The sequence below is a fragment of the Arachis hypogaea genome, chromosome 15 (assembly GCF_003086295.3).
Source record: "Arachis hypogaea cultivar Tifrunner chromosome 15, arahy.Tifrunner.gnm2.J5K5, whole genome shotgun sequence".
NCBI lineage: Eukaryota > Viridiplantae > Streptophyta > Magnoliopsida > Fabales > Fabaceae > Arachis > Arachis hypogaea.
The window spans coordinates 47,395,809-47,407,686 of record NC_092050.1 but is presented as its reverse complement, the minus strand read 5'-3'; the positions used below and the strand labels follow the sequence as shown (position 1 = coordinate 47,407,686).

General features: G+C 40.6%; 1 non-coding gene across 1 annotated transcript; it reads right to left on the bottom strand.

Moving 5' to 3' along the window:
* Positions 1-1,789: 1,789 nt before the first annotated feature.
* LOC112753984 (small nucleolar RNA R71) lies at positions 1,790-1,896 on the bottom strand. The gene has a single exon (XR_003178342.1). It is a non-coding gene; the product is annotated as a small nucleolar RNA R71 (small nucleolar RNA).
* Positions 1,897-11,878: the final 9,982 nt, after the last annotated feature.

Here is an 11,878-nt window from a genome sequence, read left to right as displayed (position 1 = left end):
TTTCCCTCCAGCTGTAATTTTCTTTTCTATTTTGTATTTTCTTAATTTTAGTGATAAGAGTAGTATAAATAACCCCTAAAAGTACTGAAAAAGGGGTTGGCTTGGGTTGGATTACTTAGTCTAGTTTTAGTTTTACTTTACACTTTATCTCTTCCATCTCTTGTATTTTTCTCTAAGCTATGAGTAGCTAAACTCCCTCTCATTGGGAGAGGGAGCTCTGTTGTACTTGATAAATTAATGATAGTGAATTTCTTCTTCTCTTCATCTTCTCTTTGATTTGCTAGAAGGAATTTCATTTTTAATGCTAGTGCTCAATCATCTTGGGAAAGAGGTTGAATGCAAAATGGGTTTCATGGGAACCTTGGAAAAGGAAACATGAAACCAAGCTTGAAATCCCTTCTCACACTTGAGTAGATCTAGGTTTTGGGATTGCATATGGTGACATATAATCCACCCACTATTTGGATCTATGATGATGTGTGGTATAGTCAGGGATCAAGCATATCTCTCTTCATGAGCAATTAGACCAAGGAATTGGCTGATAATCAAGATTAGAGAGATGGAATCACCAAGGGATTGGGGTTCAATCAATCATGATTGCTAAGAGGTCAATGAGTTGCATGATTGAAGATGAGATGGACTAGATTTAATCCAAAGAAATCAACATCTTCCAATCCCAATGAATTCTCCCTATTCTTATCTTCCACCTTCTTTATAGCTTTCTTTACATTCTGTTATTCCCCATTCCTATTTACTTTTCTGCCATTTACTATTCAGTTCTTTACATTCCAGCCATTTAATCTTCAGCACTTTATTGCTTTCTTTTACATTTGAGCCATTTAAAATTCTGTTATTTAAATTTTCTGCATCCAATACTCTTCTACTACTTAGCTTAACTAAATTGATTCATGAACTAAAATTGCTCAATTAATCAATCTCTATGGATACGATCCCACTCCACTATGGGTTATTACTTGATGATAATTTGGTGCGCTTGCCAAAGCACGGATTCATTTTATATGGGGAGTGATTCTGGCTCATCAAATTTTATGGCGCCGTTGCCGGGGTTTAATTTTGATTTGACAATGATCAAGTTGATGAATATTTAGATTAAGCATTCTTTTTTATTTTTGTTAGTTTTTTTAATTTCAGTCTCTACTCTACACGTTCCTTTTAGTATTTTAATTTTTCATTGTTTAAATATTAACATTAATAAAAAGCACACTAACTGTTTCATACTTTGCATCAATTAATCTAGACTTACCCACCCTTCTTCCAAGGGTGATAACCTTTTCCTTTTGGTCATTTTAGTTTGTGTATGACAGGGAGAAGAGTAGTTGATATCTCCTACGATTCTAAACCAGAGAGAACGTTTTTGAGATTGAGAAGAGAAGCTATTGGCAACCATGCCCCATAAGAAAGAAGAGTACTAGGCTCTTATATAAATCCCAATCCTAGGAATTGTGGTAGCAGTATTCTCAGACCCAACATACATGCTAACAATTTTGAGCTCAAGCCACAACTCATAACTCTTGTTCAGAATAATTGTTCATTTGGAGGAAATGCTCAAGAGGACCCTAATCAACATCTAACAACATTCTTGAGGATTTGTGACATTGTGAAGTCAAATGGAGTTCATCCAGATACTTACAAATTACTTTTGTTTCCTTTCTCTCTTAGGGACAAGGCATCAAAGTGGCTGGAATCATTCCCCAAAGAAAGCCTCACCACTTGGGAGGATGTTGTAAACAAGTTCTTAGCAAGGTTCTACCCTCCACAAAGAATTGATAGAATGAGAGCTGAGGTCCAAACATTTAGACAACAAGATGGGGAGACTCTCTATGAAGCATGGGAGAGATACAAGGACTTGACAAGGAAGTGCCCTCCGGATATGTTCAATGAATAGGTACAGCTGCATATCTTCTATGAGGGGCTGTCTTATGAATCTAAGAAGGCTCTAGACCACTCTTCAGGAGGCTCCCTCAACAGAAGAAGACCATTGAAGAGGCTATAGATATTATTGAAACTGTTGCCAACAATGAGTATTTATATACCTCTGATAGAACCCAAAAGAGAGGAGTAATGGAGCTCAATTCCATGGATGCTCTTTTAGCCCAAAATAAGGTGATAACAGCTCAACTAGCAACTCTGACCAAGTAAATAGAGAAGAGCCAAGTCTCAGCTATTCAACCATCAATCAAGCAATAACAGACCCTACCATAGCTCACAAAGTGCACCCTACCATTCCACACAACAATAATACAACAACCACCCTCAAGATGTATCATCCTCAACCATGCAACCATGTGATATCAGCAGTAACTTTGCAAGCTTGGAGGCTGCTATAGCACAACTAACAGGGACAATTTCCACTGTTGTAGAGAGACAAATGCAAGCTGACAAAAAGATAGATGCAATTCAAGAGGAGGTCAGATCTAACATGAGGAACCAAGGGGCAGCAATTTGAAAATTAGAAGCACAACTGGGAAGCTTGTCCAAGAAAATACCAATGCCCACACATACATTCCCTAGTGATACCATGGCCAACCCAAGAAGGGAATGCAAGGCCATTACATTAAAGAGTTAAAAGGTGATAAATGAGGGATCCTCAAGTCACAACAAGCAAGAAGAAGAAGCTGCAAGTGAGCCAAAAACCAAGAAGGAAGAAGAGACTTTTGCACCATCCCCACCAAAGCAAGTTCTAAAGCCTTATGTACCAAAAGCACCCTATCCATAGAGGCTGAGGAAGGATGGAAAAGACAACCAGTTTTCTAGGTTCTTGGAGATCTTTAAAAAGCTTCAAATTAACATACCCTTTGCTGAGGCATTACAGCAAATGCCACTCTATGCCAAGTTCTTAAAGGAGCTCATGACAAGGAAGAGAAACTGGGGTGAAAATGAAATTGTGGTGCTCACTAAAGAATGTAGTGCCATCATACAAAAGAAGCTTCCCCAAAAGATGAAGGACACTGGGAGCTTCTAAATTCCCTGCATCATAGGGGATATTAACATTGAGAAGGCACTATGTGATCTAGAAGCCAGCATCAACCTTATGTCTTTGGCCATGATGAAAAAAATAAGGATAGAAGAGGCCAAGCCTTCAAGAATGGCTCTTCAATTGGCGGATGGGACATTCAAATTCCCCCATGGTGTGGTGGAAGATTTGTTGGAGAAAGTGGGAGAGTTTATCTTCCCAGCCGATTTTGTTGTACTTAATATGGAGGAAGAGGCTAACACATCCATCATCTTGGGAAGACCATTTTTGGCTACTGCTGGAGCCATAATTAATGTACAAAAGGGAGAGTTAGTCTTGAGACTGCATAAAGAAAAGATGGTCTGCACTGTCTTCAAGGCAATAAGCTATCCCAAGGAGTCCATTGGTGAATGCATGATGGTAAACACAATGGAAAAGATAGTTCAAGGAGTTCTAGAAGAAGAACAATGTAAATAAATTATGGAGCAAGATCAACAAATATCTTGTAGTGGACTACCACAAGAAATCATGGAAGACTCAATCATGATGGACAAGACAAGTAACAAGGAAGTGGAGGCACCAAAACTAGAGTTGAAAACCCTACTTCCAAGCTTGAAGTATGCCTACTTGGGTGACAACAACACATACCCAGTCATCATTAATTCAAGCTTGAGTGGGGGACAAGAAGAGGAACTTATCCATGTGCTGAAGCAACACAAGGATGCCATAGGAAGGACACTTGCAGATTTAAAAGGGATTAGTCTTTCAATGTGCATACATAAAATCCTCCTTGAGGAAGGTGCCAAGCCCTCAAGACAGCAACAAAGAAGGCTTAACCCAATAATGAATGAAGTAGTACAGAAAGAGGTGCTGAAATTGTGTTAAATAGGGGTAATTTACCTAATCTCAGACAGCCCTTGGGTAAGCCCAGTGTAAGTAGTTCCTAAGAAGGGAGGAGTCACTGTTGTACCTAATGAAAGAAATGAGTTGATACCAACAAGGACAGTGACTGGATGGCGCATGTGCATAGATTATAGGAAGCTTAATGAAGCCATAAGAAAGGATCATTTTCCTCTTCCTTTTATGGATCAAATGCTGGTGAGATTGGCTGGGCATGAGTATTACTATTTTTTGGATGGATATTCGGGCTACAATTAGATTGTAGTAGACTCTAAAGACCAAGAGAAGACTTCCTTTAGTTGCCCTTATGGTGATTTTGCATACAGGAGAATGCTCTTTGGATTGTGCAATGCACCTGCAACATTCCAAAGGTGCATGCTCTCCATATTTTCTGGCATGATTGAAAAGCTTATTGAAATCTTCATGGATGATTTTTCTGTGTTTAGTGGCTCATATTCTAAGTGCTTGCACCACCTTGCCTTGGTGCTAAAGAGATGCCAAGAAACCAACCTAGTTTTGAACTGGGAAAAGTGTCACTTTATGGTCACAGAAGGGGTGATTCTTGGTCACAAAATCTCTAAGAGAGACATAGAGGTGGAAGTGACTGAGAAATTGTCCCCACCTTGCAATATCACAGCAATTAGAAATTTCCTAGGACATGCTGGGTTCTATAGGAGGTTCATTAGAGATTTTTCAAAGATTGTCAAACCTTTAAGCAACTTGCTTATCTCTAATGTACCTTTTATTTTTGATAGAGAATGCATGCTAGCCTTTAAGGAGCTTAAAATCAGACTCTCCTCTGCACCTATTATAGCACCACCTAGCTGGGACTTACCTTTTGAATTGATGTGTGATGCATCAAATTTTGCTGTTGGTGCTATTTTTGGACAAAGGAGAGACAAGCTAGTGCATGTCATCTATTATGCTAGCAAAGTTCTCAATGAGAATCAAAGGAATTACACCACCATAGAGGAAGAACTTCTTGCCATAGTATTTGCATTTGATAAGTTTAGATCATATCTTATTGGATCTAAAGTCATTGTGTTTATTGACCATGCAGCCCTCAAATATTTGCTGACCAAACAAGAGTCCAAGCCTAGGTTGATAAGGTGGATCTTGCTACTCCAAGAGTTCAATACTGGGATTAAGGATAGAAGTGGAGCAGCGAACAAGGTGGCTGACCACTTATTAAGAATCCTACAAGAAGAAGATAAAGCACACAACCATGCAGTGAATGAGAGCTTTCCTGATGAGTAGTTGATAATGATACAAGAAACCCCATGGTTTGCAGATATAGCCAACTTCAAAGTTATTGGGGAACTACCCACTAACATCAACAAGCATATGAAGAGAAAACTAATCAATGATATTAAACATTACATCAGGGATGAACCCTATTTGTTTAAAAGGTGTGCTAATGGGATCTTGAGGAGGTGCATCTCCCATGAGGAGGGACATGAGGTCCTTTGGCATTTCCATGGATTCACATATGGAGGACATTTTAGTGGAAAAAGGACTGCAGCCAAGGTGCTTCAATGTGGGTTCTATTGGCCAACAATATTCAAAGATGCAAAAGAGTTTGTGATAAAATGCAATGAATGTCAAAGAGCTGGCAATTTACCTAAGAAAAATGAGATGCCATAGAGGTTCATCATGGAGTTAGAGTTGTTTGATGTTTGGAAGATTGACTTCATGGGGCCATTTCCACCCTCATACTCAAACAACTACATATTGGTGGCTGTGGACTATGTGTCAAAATAGTAGAGGCCATAGCTACATCAACAAATGACAACAAAGTGGTGATCAACTTCTTGAGAAGGAACATATTCAGCCAGTTTGGAGTCCCAAGAGATCTTATAAGTGATGGGGGAACTCACTTTTGCAACAAGCAACTTGAGACACTCCTCCTAAAATATGGTGTCAAGCACAAGGTGGCAACTCTATACCATCCACAAACCAATGGTCAAGCTGAAATTTCAAATAGAGAGTTCAAGAGAATCCTTGAGAAGACTATTGGAAACTCAAGAAAGGATTGGTCCAAGAAGCTGGATGATGCACTATGGGCCTATAGAACAGCTTTCAAGACACCTATTGGCATGTCTCCATACCAATTGGTGTTTAGAAAAGCTTGTCATCTACCAGTGGAACTTGAACATAGAGCATTTTGGGCTCTAAAGATGTTGAACTTTGATAATCAAGCTGTTGGAGAAAGAAGGCTGCTATAACTCAATGAGCTAGAAGAATTCAGATCTCAAGCATATGAGAATGCCAGAATTTACAACGAGAAAGCAAAGAAGTGACATGATCAAAAGCTCGCAAGAAGAGAGTTTGTAGAAGGGCAAAAAGTGCTGCTATACAATTCAAGGCTCAAGTTCTTCCCAAAGAAGCTAAAGTCAAGATGGTCTGGACCCTTCACAATCCTTAAGGTCTCTTCCTATGGTCATGTAGAGCTTATGGAGGACAAGACACAGAGGACTTTCACTGTCAATGGCCACAGGCTCAAGCACTACCTGCGGACTTCATTAGATAAGCAGAGAGTGAGCTACAACCTCAACTGAGGAGGAAGGAATGTCAAGCTAGTAACGTTAAAGAAGCACTAGTTGGGAGGCACCCCAACACTCATTATCCTTTCATTTTTTTTCTGTTTTCTAGAAGCAGTTTATGTTGTTAACTTAGGTAGTTTAATTTTTAGTCTTGAGTATTAGTTCATTAGTTGATGGCTCTTTGAATTGTTTTCATGTTTGCTGGAAGTGCAAGGTTGCAAGATACACTAATTGAGGTTGATTGATTGGGCTAAGAAACTAGCTAGAAAGCTAAGTTTGGTGTAGCCATTAACCCACTTAATTTATGCTTACAATAAAATGAATTGAATTAACTCTGGAAGTAAGCCCAAGAATTAAGTTTGGTGTGGCCACCACCATAGGAAATTCACACAGCAAGCCCAACATGGTTTAAGTTTGAAAGAGTTTAGTAAATTGGTGGGTGCATAAAAGGCTACTTTATTGTGTACGAAGGGAACAGAAGTGGAAGAGTGTAAATAAATTAAATTTATTCCACCCATTATGTACACATTAAAGTCCAATGATGAAACCAATTTACCATATGCAATGGATTTAAGTTTGGTGTCCCAAAAGACACTCATCAATTGCATTTTAATTTCATTTTAATTAAAGGAATGCGAAGCAATTTTTTTGTATCATTACTAATGGTGGTTTTCGGATTGAATTTTCAGGAAAGGTAGGGCCCACATGACTGATAGTTCTTCAAGTCAAGGAGTCAAAGTGTACTTGTACTTTGGAACTCAAGATCTGAAGAAAGCTAAAAGGATAGGGGTTGGCGCCTCTTCCCACGCTGGGCGCCACTCCCAAGTGGGAAAACATTGAATACTTTTTACTTTCCACCTTCTAGATTCTCTTTCTCACCCCTATAAAAGCCACTCACCTTTCCACTTTTCCCCACACTTTAAAACCAACCTCACATCTGAAACAACCCTCTGCACTCCCTCTCCTCTTTTCTTTCTTTTCCTTACTATTCTCCTTCTCTTGATTGGGACAATCAAGTCTTAAGTTTGGTGTTGGAGCAAATCCTTGTTTTCCTCTCCTTCTCTGCTTCTTTTTTCAACTTTTCTTCAACCTTTCAAACCCTCTTTTCTCACTTTAATGGCACCACCAAGAGCCTTCTCATCAAAGAAAAGAAAGACCAAGAAAACTACCTCCGGATCCTCAAGCTTCAATGAATACAAATTCTTCTCATCATTCAACCAAAACCAATTCTATGGTTGGGTGAGTGAGAGGCAAATCATTCTGGAGGTAGGCTTCCAACTTGGGAGAAATGAACATCCAGAGATCAATAGAGAAATCAACAACAGAGGATGGGTAATCTTGTGTAACCCACCAAAGAAGGTGGTGGAGAGTTTGGTTAGGGAATTCTATGCCAATGCTATGCCACAGCCTGGGCATCCCTTTGACTATCTAAGCTATGTGCGAGGGAAAACAATTGATTATAGCCCCGCTAGCATAGATAGGATATTGATGGTGAAGCAAACAAACTCCACTCGGAGCTATAAATAGAGGGTGAAGCAACAAGACCCTGGCTTTGAAGAGATCCTGAATGAAATATGTATGCTGAATGTGCAGTGGATCAATGACAAAGACGGAAGGCCTAATCAGCTGAGGATAAGGGATTTGAGCCCCAAGCTAGAGGGTGGCTAGACTTTGTGAGAAGGTCTCTCAACCCCACATCCAACACTTCAGAGGTAACATTGGAAAGAACTGTACTTATATATATCATAATGAGGGGAGAAAATGTTAATATTGGAGAAATGATAGCCAACAACATACATAGGGTGCTAAAAAGCACCAAGGATAGCATTATCCAAAGGTTGTGTGATGAGGCTGGGGTGGAGAAGATCATTGATGAAGTCTTGGTGGACCAAGACAAGCCCATAACTGCCAAGAAGATGGCCAAAGTAGTGGCTGTTAACCCACTGCAGAGAGCAAGAGAGCACAGAGCTCATGCTCATGAACCACAAGGGCCACCACAACAAGAAGAAAAAGCTAGGGATCAACCACAATACCTACCACTTCCACCACCACCATATCCATAATTTCTTGAAGGTTTTAACTAGGAGCAAATGCAAGGAGACATTCACCAAATGAAGGGAGATATACACCACTTGAGATAAGATGTCAACCAAGTCAAGGAACAACAATAATACTGGGACCAAGTGCAGAAGAGCATACAACAACTCCAAGAAAGCATGGAGTACATGAAAGAGCAACAAGGCCAGTTCAATTGGTGAGAAATGAAAAACAGTCTTAACACAATCATGGAGCAACATCAAATCCAACAAGGGAGTCTTGCTGAATTCAGAGCCCTTTTTGAGGCCAGAACTATAACAAGAAGGAAATATGACTGCTATCCACAAGCGAAATTGAGCCACTTGTGTAATGCAGTGGCGAATATGAACCTCAATTATCCAACATACATGCAAAAGATGGAAGAACTCAGTGCAAGGCAGGAGGAAATTGCCGACAAACATAAAGAAAGTGAAAGGAATTATATGAGAAGGCTAGGATTCTGGAAGCCCAAGGACACCAAATCACAGGAAGGATCATCCAAGAGAAAGAAAGAAGATGATGACTCCTCCCCCAAGAAGAAAGACAAGTGAAAAGGGCCAATAAATTGAAGCTGCTCCAAGAAAATTAAAGGTTGTTGAGTCCCATGGTTGACAATTTCGAAACATAAATTCTGAATTTCTGTTAGTAGTTTGATAGTAGTTGCATTAGTTGTTGCTTTAATTTCCTTATGTTTTGAAGTATTTTGTTTATGAGTCCTTTACTCTTATGCTTTAAATTTGAAGAAAGAAAATATAATGTTGTTCAAGTTTCATTAGCATCAATAAAAAGTAAGTTTTGTTTCCAAATGAGTCAATGGTGAGTTATTGTAAAAACAAGAGTAAAGAGACTAAGACCATGAGAGAAATTTCAAAACTAAGAGATAAGGAACTAAGTATAGAACCTTGAATGAATTTGAAAAAAAATAAGTCATAATGAATAATTGGACTTAGGGGAGATGACAAGTAGATGCTAAGGATGACTCTTGAATATCCATAGAACCAAGAAGTAGTAAGCAAAAGACCCAAGGCTCTGAGCATCAACTACTAGGACAAAAGAAAGAAATAAATAGTTCAAAAGAGCCAAAGATCCTAGAAATGCTTGTGGTGAAGACGTGTCAGAAGAGAGACCTGGGCAAGTAAATTCTTAGGGGTGTTTCAACACCTAGTACCCTAAAACCAACTGGTTTGGGAGTGCTAATTGAAAGCTTAATCTAAAGGGTCGTCTTGAGACAAAACACTTAGAGTCGTGGTCAATTGAAAAGAAAAGTGAAAGGGAAAAGGAATAATCCTTGCTACTTCAAGGTGACAATCAATAGAAAGGGCTCCTAAGGCAAACAATTGAAAGAATCCTTAAGAGTCTAGGAATTCATTGTGACATAAGAACAATAAAATTCATGCATGAGTTAACACTTAGCCCCTATCCTTGGCAATGAATGCATTTCTTTACAGTTAAGTCTCAATCCATTTAAGAATAACTCACATTAATTTGCTTGGGGACAAGAAAAGCCTAAGTTTGGTGTTGTGATGACTTGCATCATCTACCTCTCTCTTATCTAAAAAGACCATAAAAAGGACATAATCTCATTGAATTAATGCAATTTCATGAAGTAAATGATAAACATTATAGTACATTGCTTTGAAATGAGTTTGTGTTGAATTTCGGGGAAAAAGAGCAACAAAAAGGGGAAGGAAACAATAAAGGAAGCTGGGCGTGCCACTTAGAACAAACGCACGAATTTGTATGGGCGTGGCACACCAGCACCAGGGTATGGCACGCCAACTATATCTTCCAGAGAGAATGTTTGGAGCCTTAACAAGGTCGTGGCATGCCAGGGGCCAGGCGTGGCACACTAGTTATATTTTCCAGAGAAAAGTTCTTGAAGCTTTAACAAGCGCGTGGCACGCCAGGGGCCAGGCATGGCACGCCAGTTATACATTCTAGAGAGCAAGGTTGAAGACCACGAAGGGGGCGTGGCACGCCAGGCTGGGCATGGCACGCCAACCCAAATACGGACTATGGGCGTGCCACTTTAACTTGTAGGCGTGGCACGCCAATACACTGATCCAGAAGAAGGACACACTGGGCATGCCACTTGGTATCGAAGGCGTGGCATGCCAACTATCACCCAACACTTGGGCGTGCCACTTGGGGCTCTAGGCATGGCACGCCAGGCTTGAAGGAGTCCACACCAACATGGGCGTGCCACTTGAATGTGAAGGCGTGGCATGCCAGTTCAATTCTCCAGAGAAGGAAGTGAGGGTCTAAACACTTGTGCGTGCCACTTGATAACGAAGGCGTGGCACGCCAGGTATCATTCTTAACTTGGGCGTGCCACTTGAGTCTCAGGCGTGGCACGCCCGTGCTTGAAGAGGCCTAACTACCTACTGGGCGTGCTACTTAGTGTCAAAGGCGTGGCACGCCAACTCCAGCAACTAAAGAAGAAGAAGACTGGGCATGCCACTTGAGGCTTAAGGCGTGGCACGCCAGCTACTGGAACAAGGGAACCATACATGCAACACATGGGCATGGCACGCCACCTATTGGGCGTGGCACGCCAGTTATGTCTTCCAGAGATTTAAAGAAGGTTTCTCATGGGCGTGGCACGCCAGAATAAATTTCCAAAGAGGATGGATGAAGTGAACACAATGGGTGTGGCACACCAGACCTTGGACGTGCCACGCCAGTTCAAGATTCCAAGGAAGAGGAGTAAGAGGAATGAACCTGGGCGTGCCATTTGAGCTCGAAGGCATGGCACGCCAGGCTGACCAAGCTAAAGAAGACCCTGGGCGTGCCACTTGATCTCGAAGGTGTGGCACGCCAGGGATGTTAATGCAAGAGGCGTGCCACTTGAGGACCTGGGCATAGCGCGCCAAGCCAAATTAAGTGGCTAAGCGTGGCACGCCACTCAAGCGCCAAGCACACGCCTCTAACATGCATCATTTTCATGGATTTTTCCTTTTCCCTCCCGCTGTAATTTTCTTTTCTCTTTTGTATTTTTTTATTTCTAGTGATAGGAATAGTATAAATAACCCCTAGAAGTACTGAAAAAAGGGGTTGGCTTGGGTTGGATTACTTAGTCTAGTTTTAGTTTAACTTTACACTTGATCTCTTCCATCTCTTGTACTTTTCTTTAAGCTATGAGTAGCTAAACTCCCTCTCTTTGGGAGAGGGAGCTCTGTTGTACTTGATGGATTAATGATAGTGAATTTCTTCTTCTCTTCATCTTCTCTTCGATTTTCTAGAAGAAATTTCATTTTTAATGCTAGTGTTTAATCATCTTGGGAAAGAGGTTGAATGCAAAATGGGTTTCATGGGAACCTTGGAAAAGGAAACATGAAACCAAGCTTGAAATCCCTTCTCACACTTGAGTAGATCTGGGTTTTGG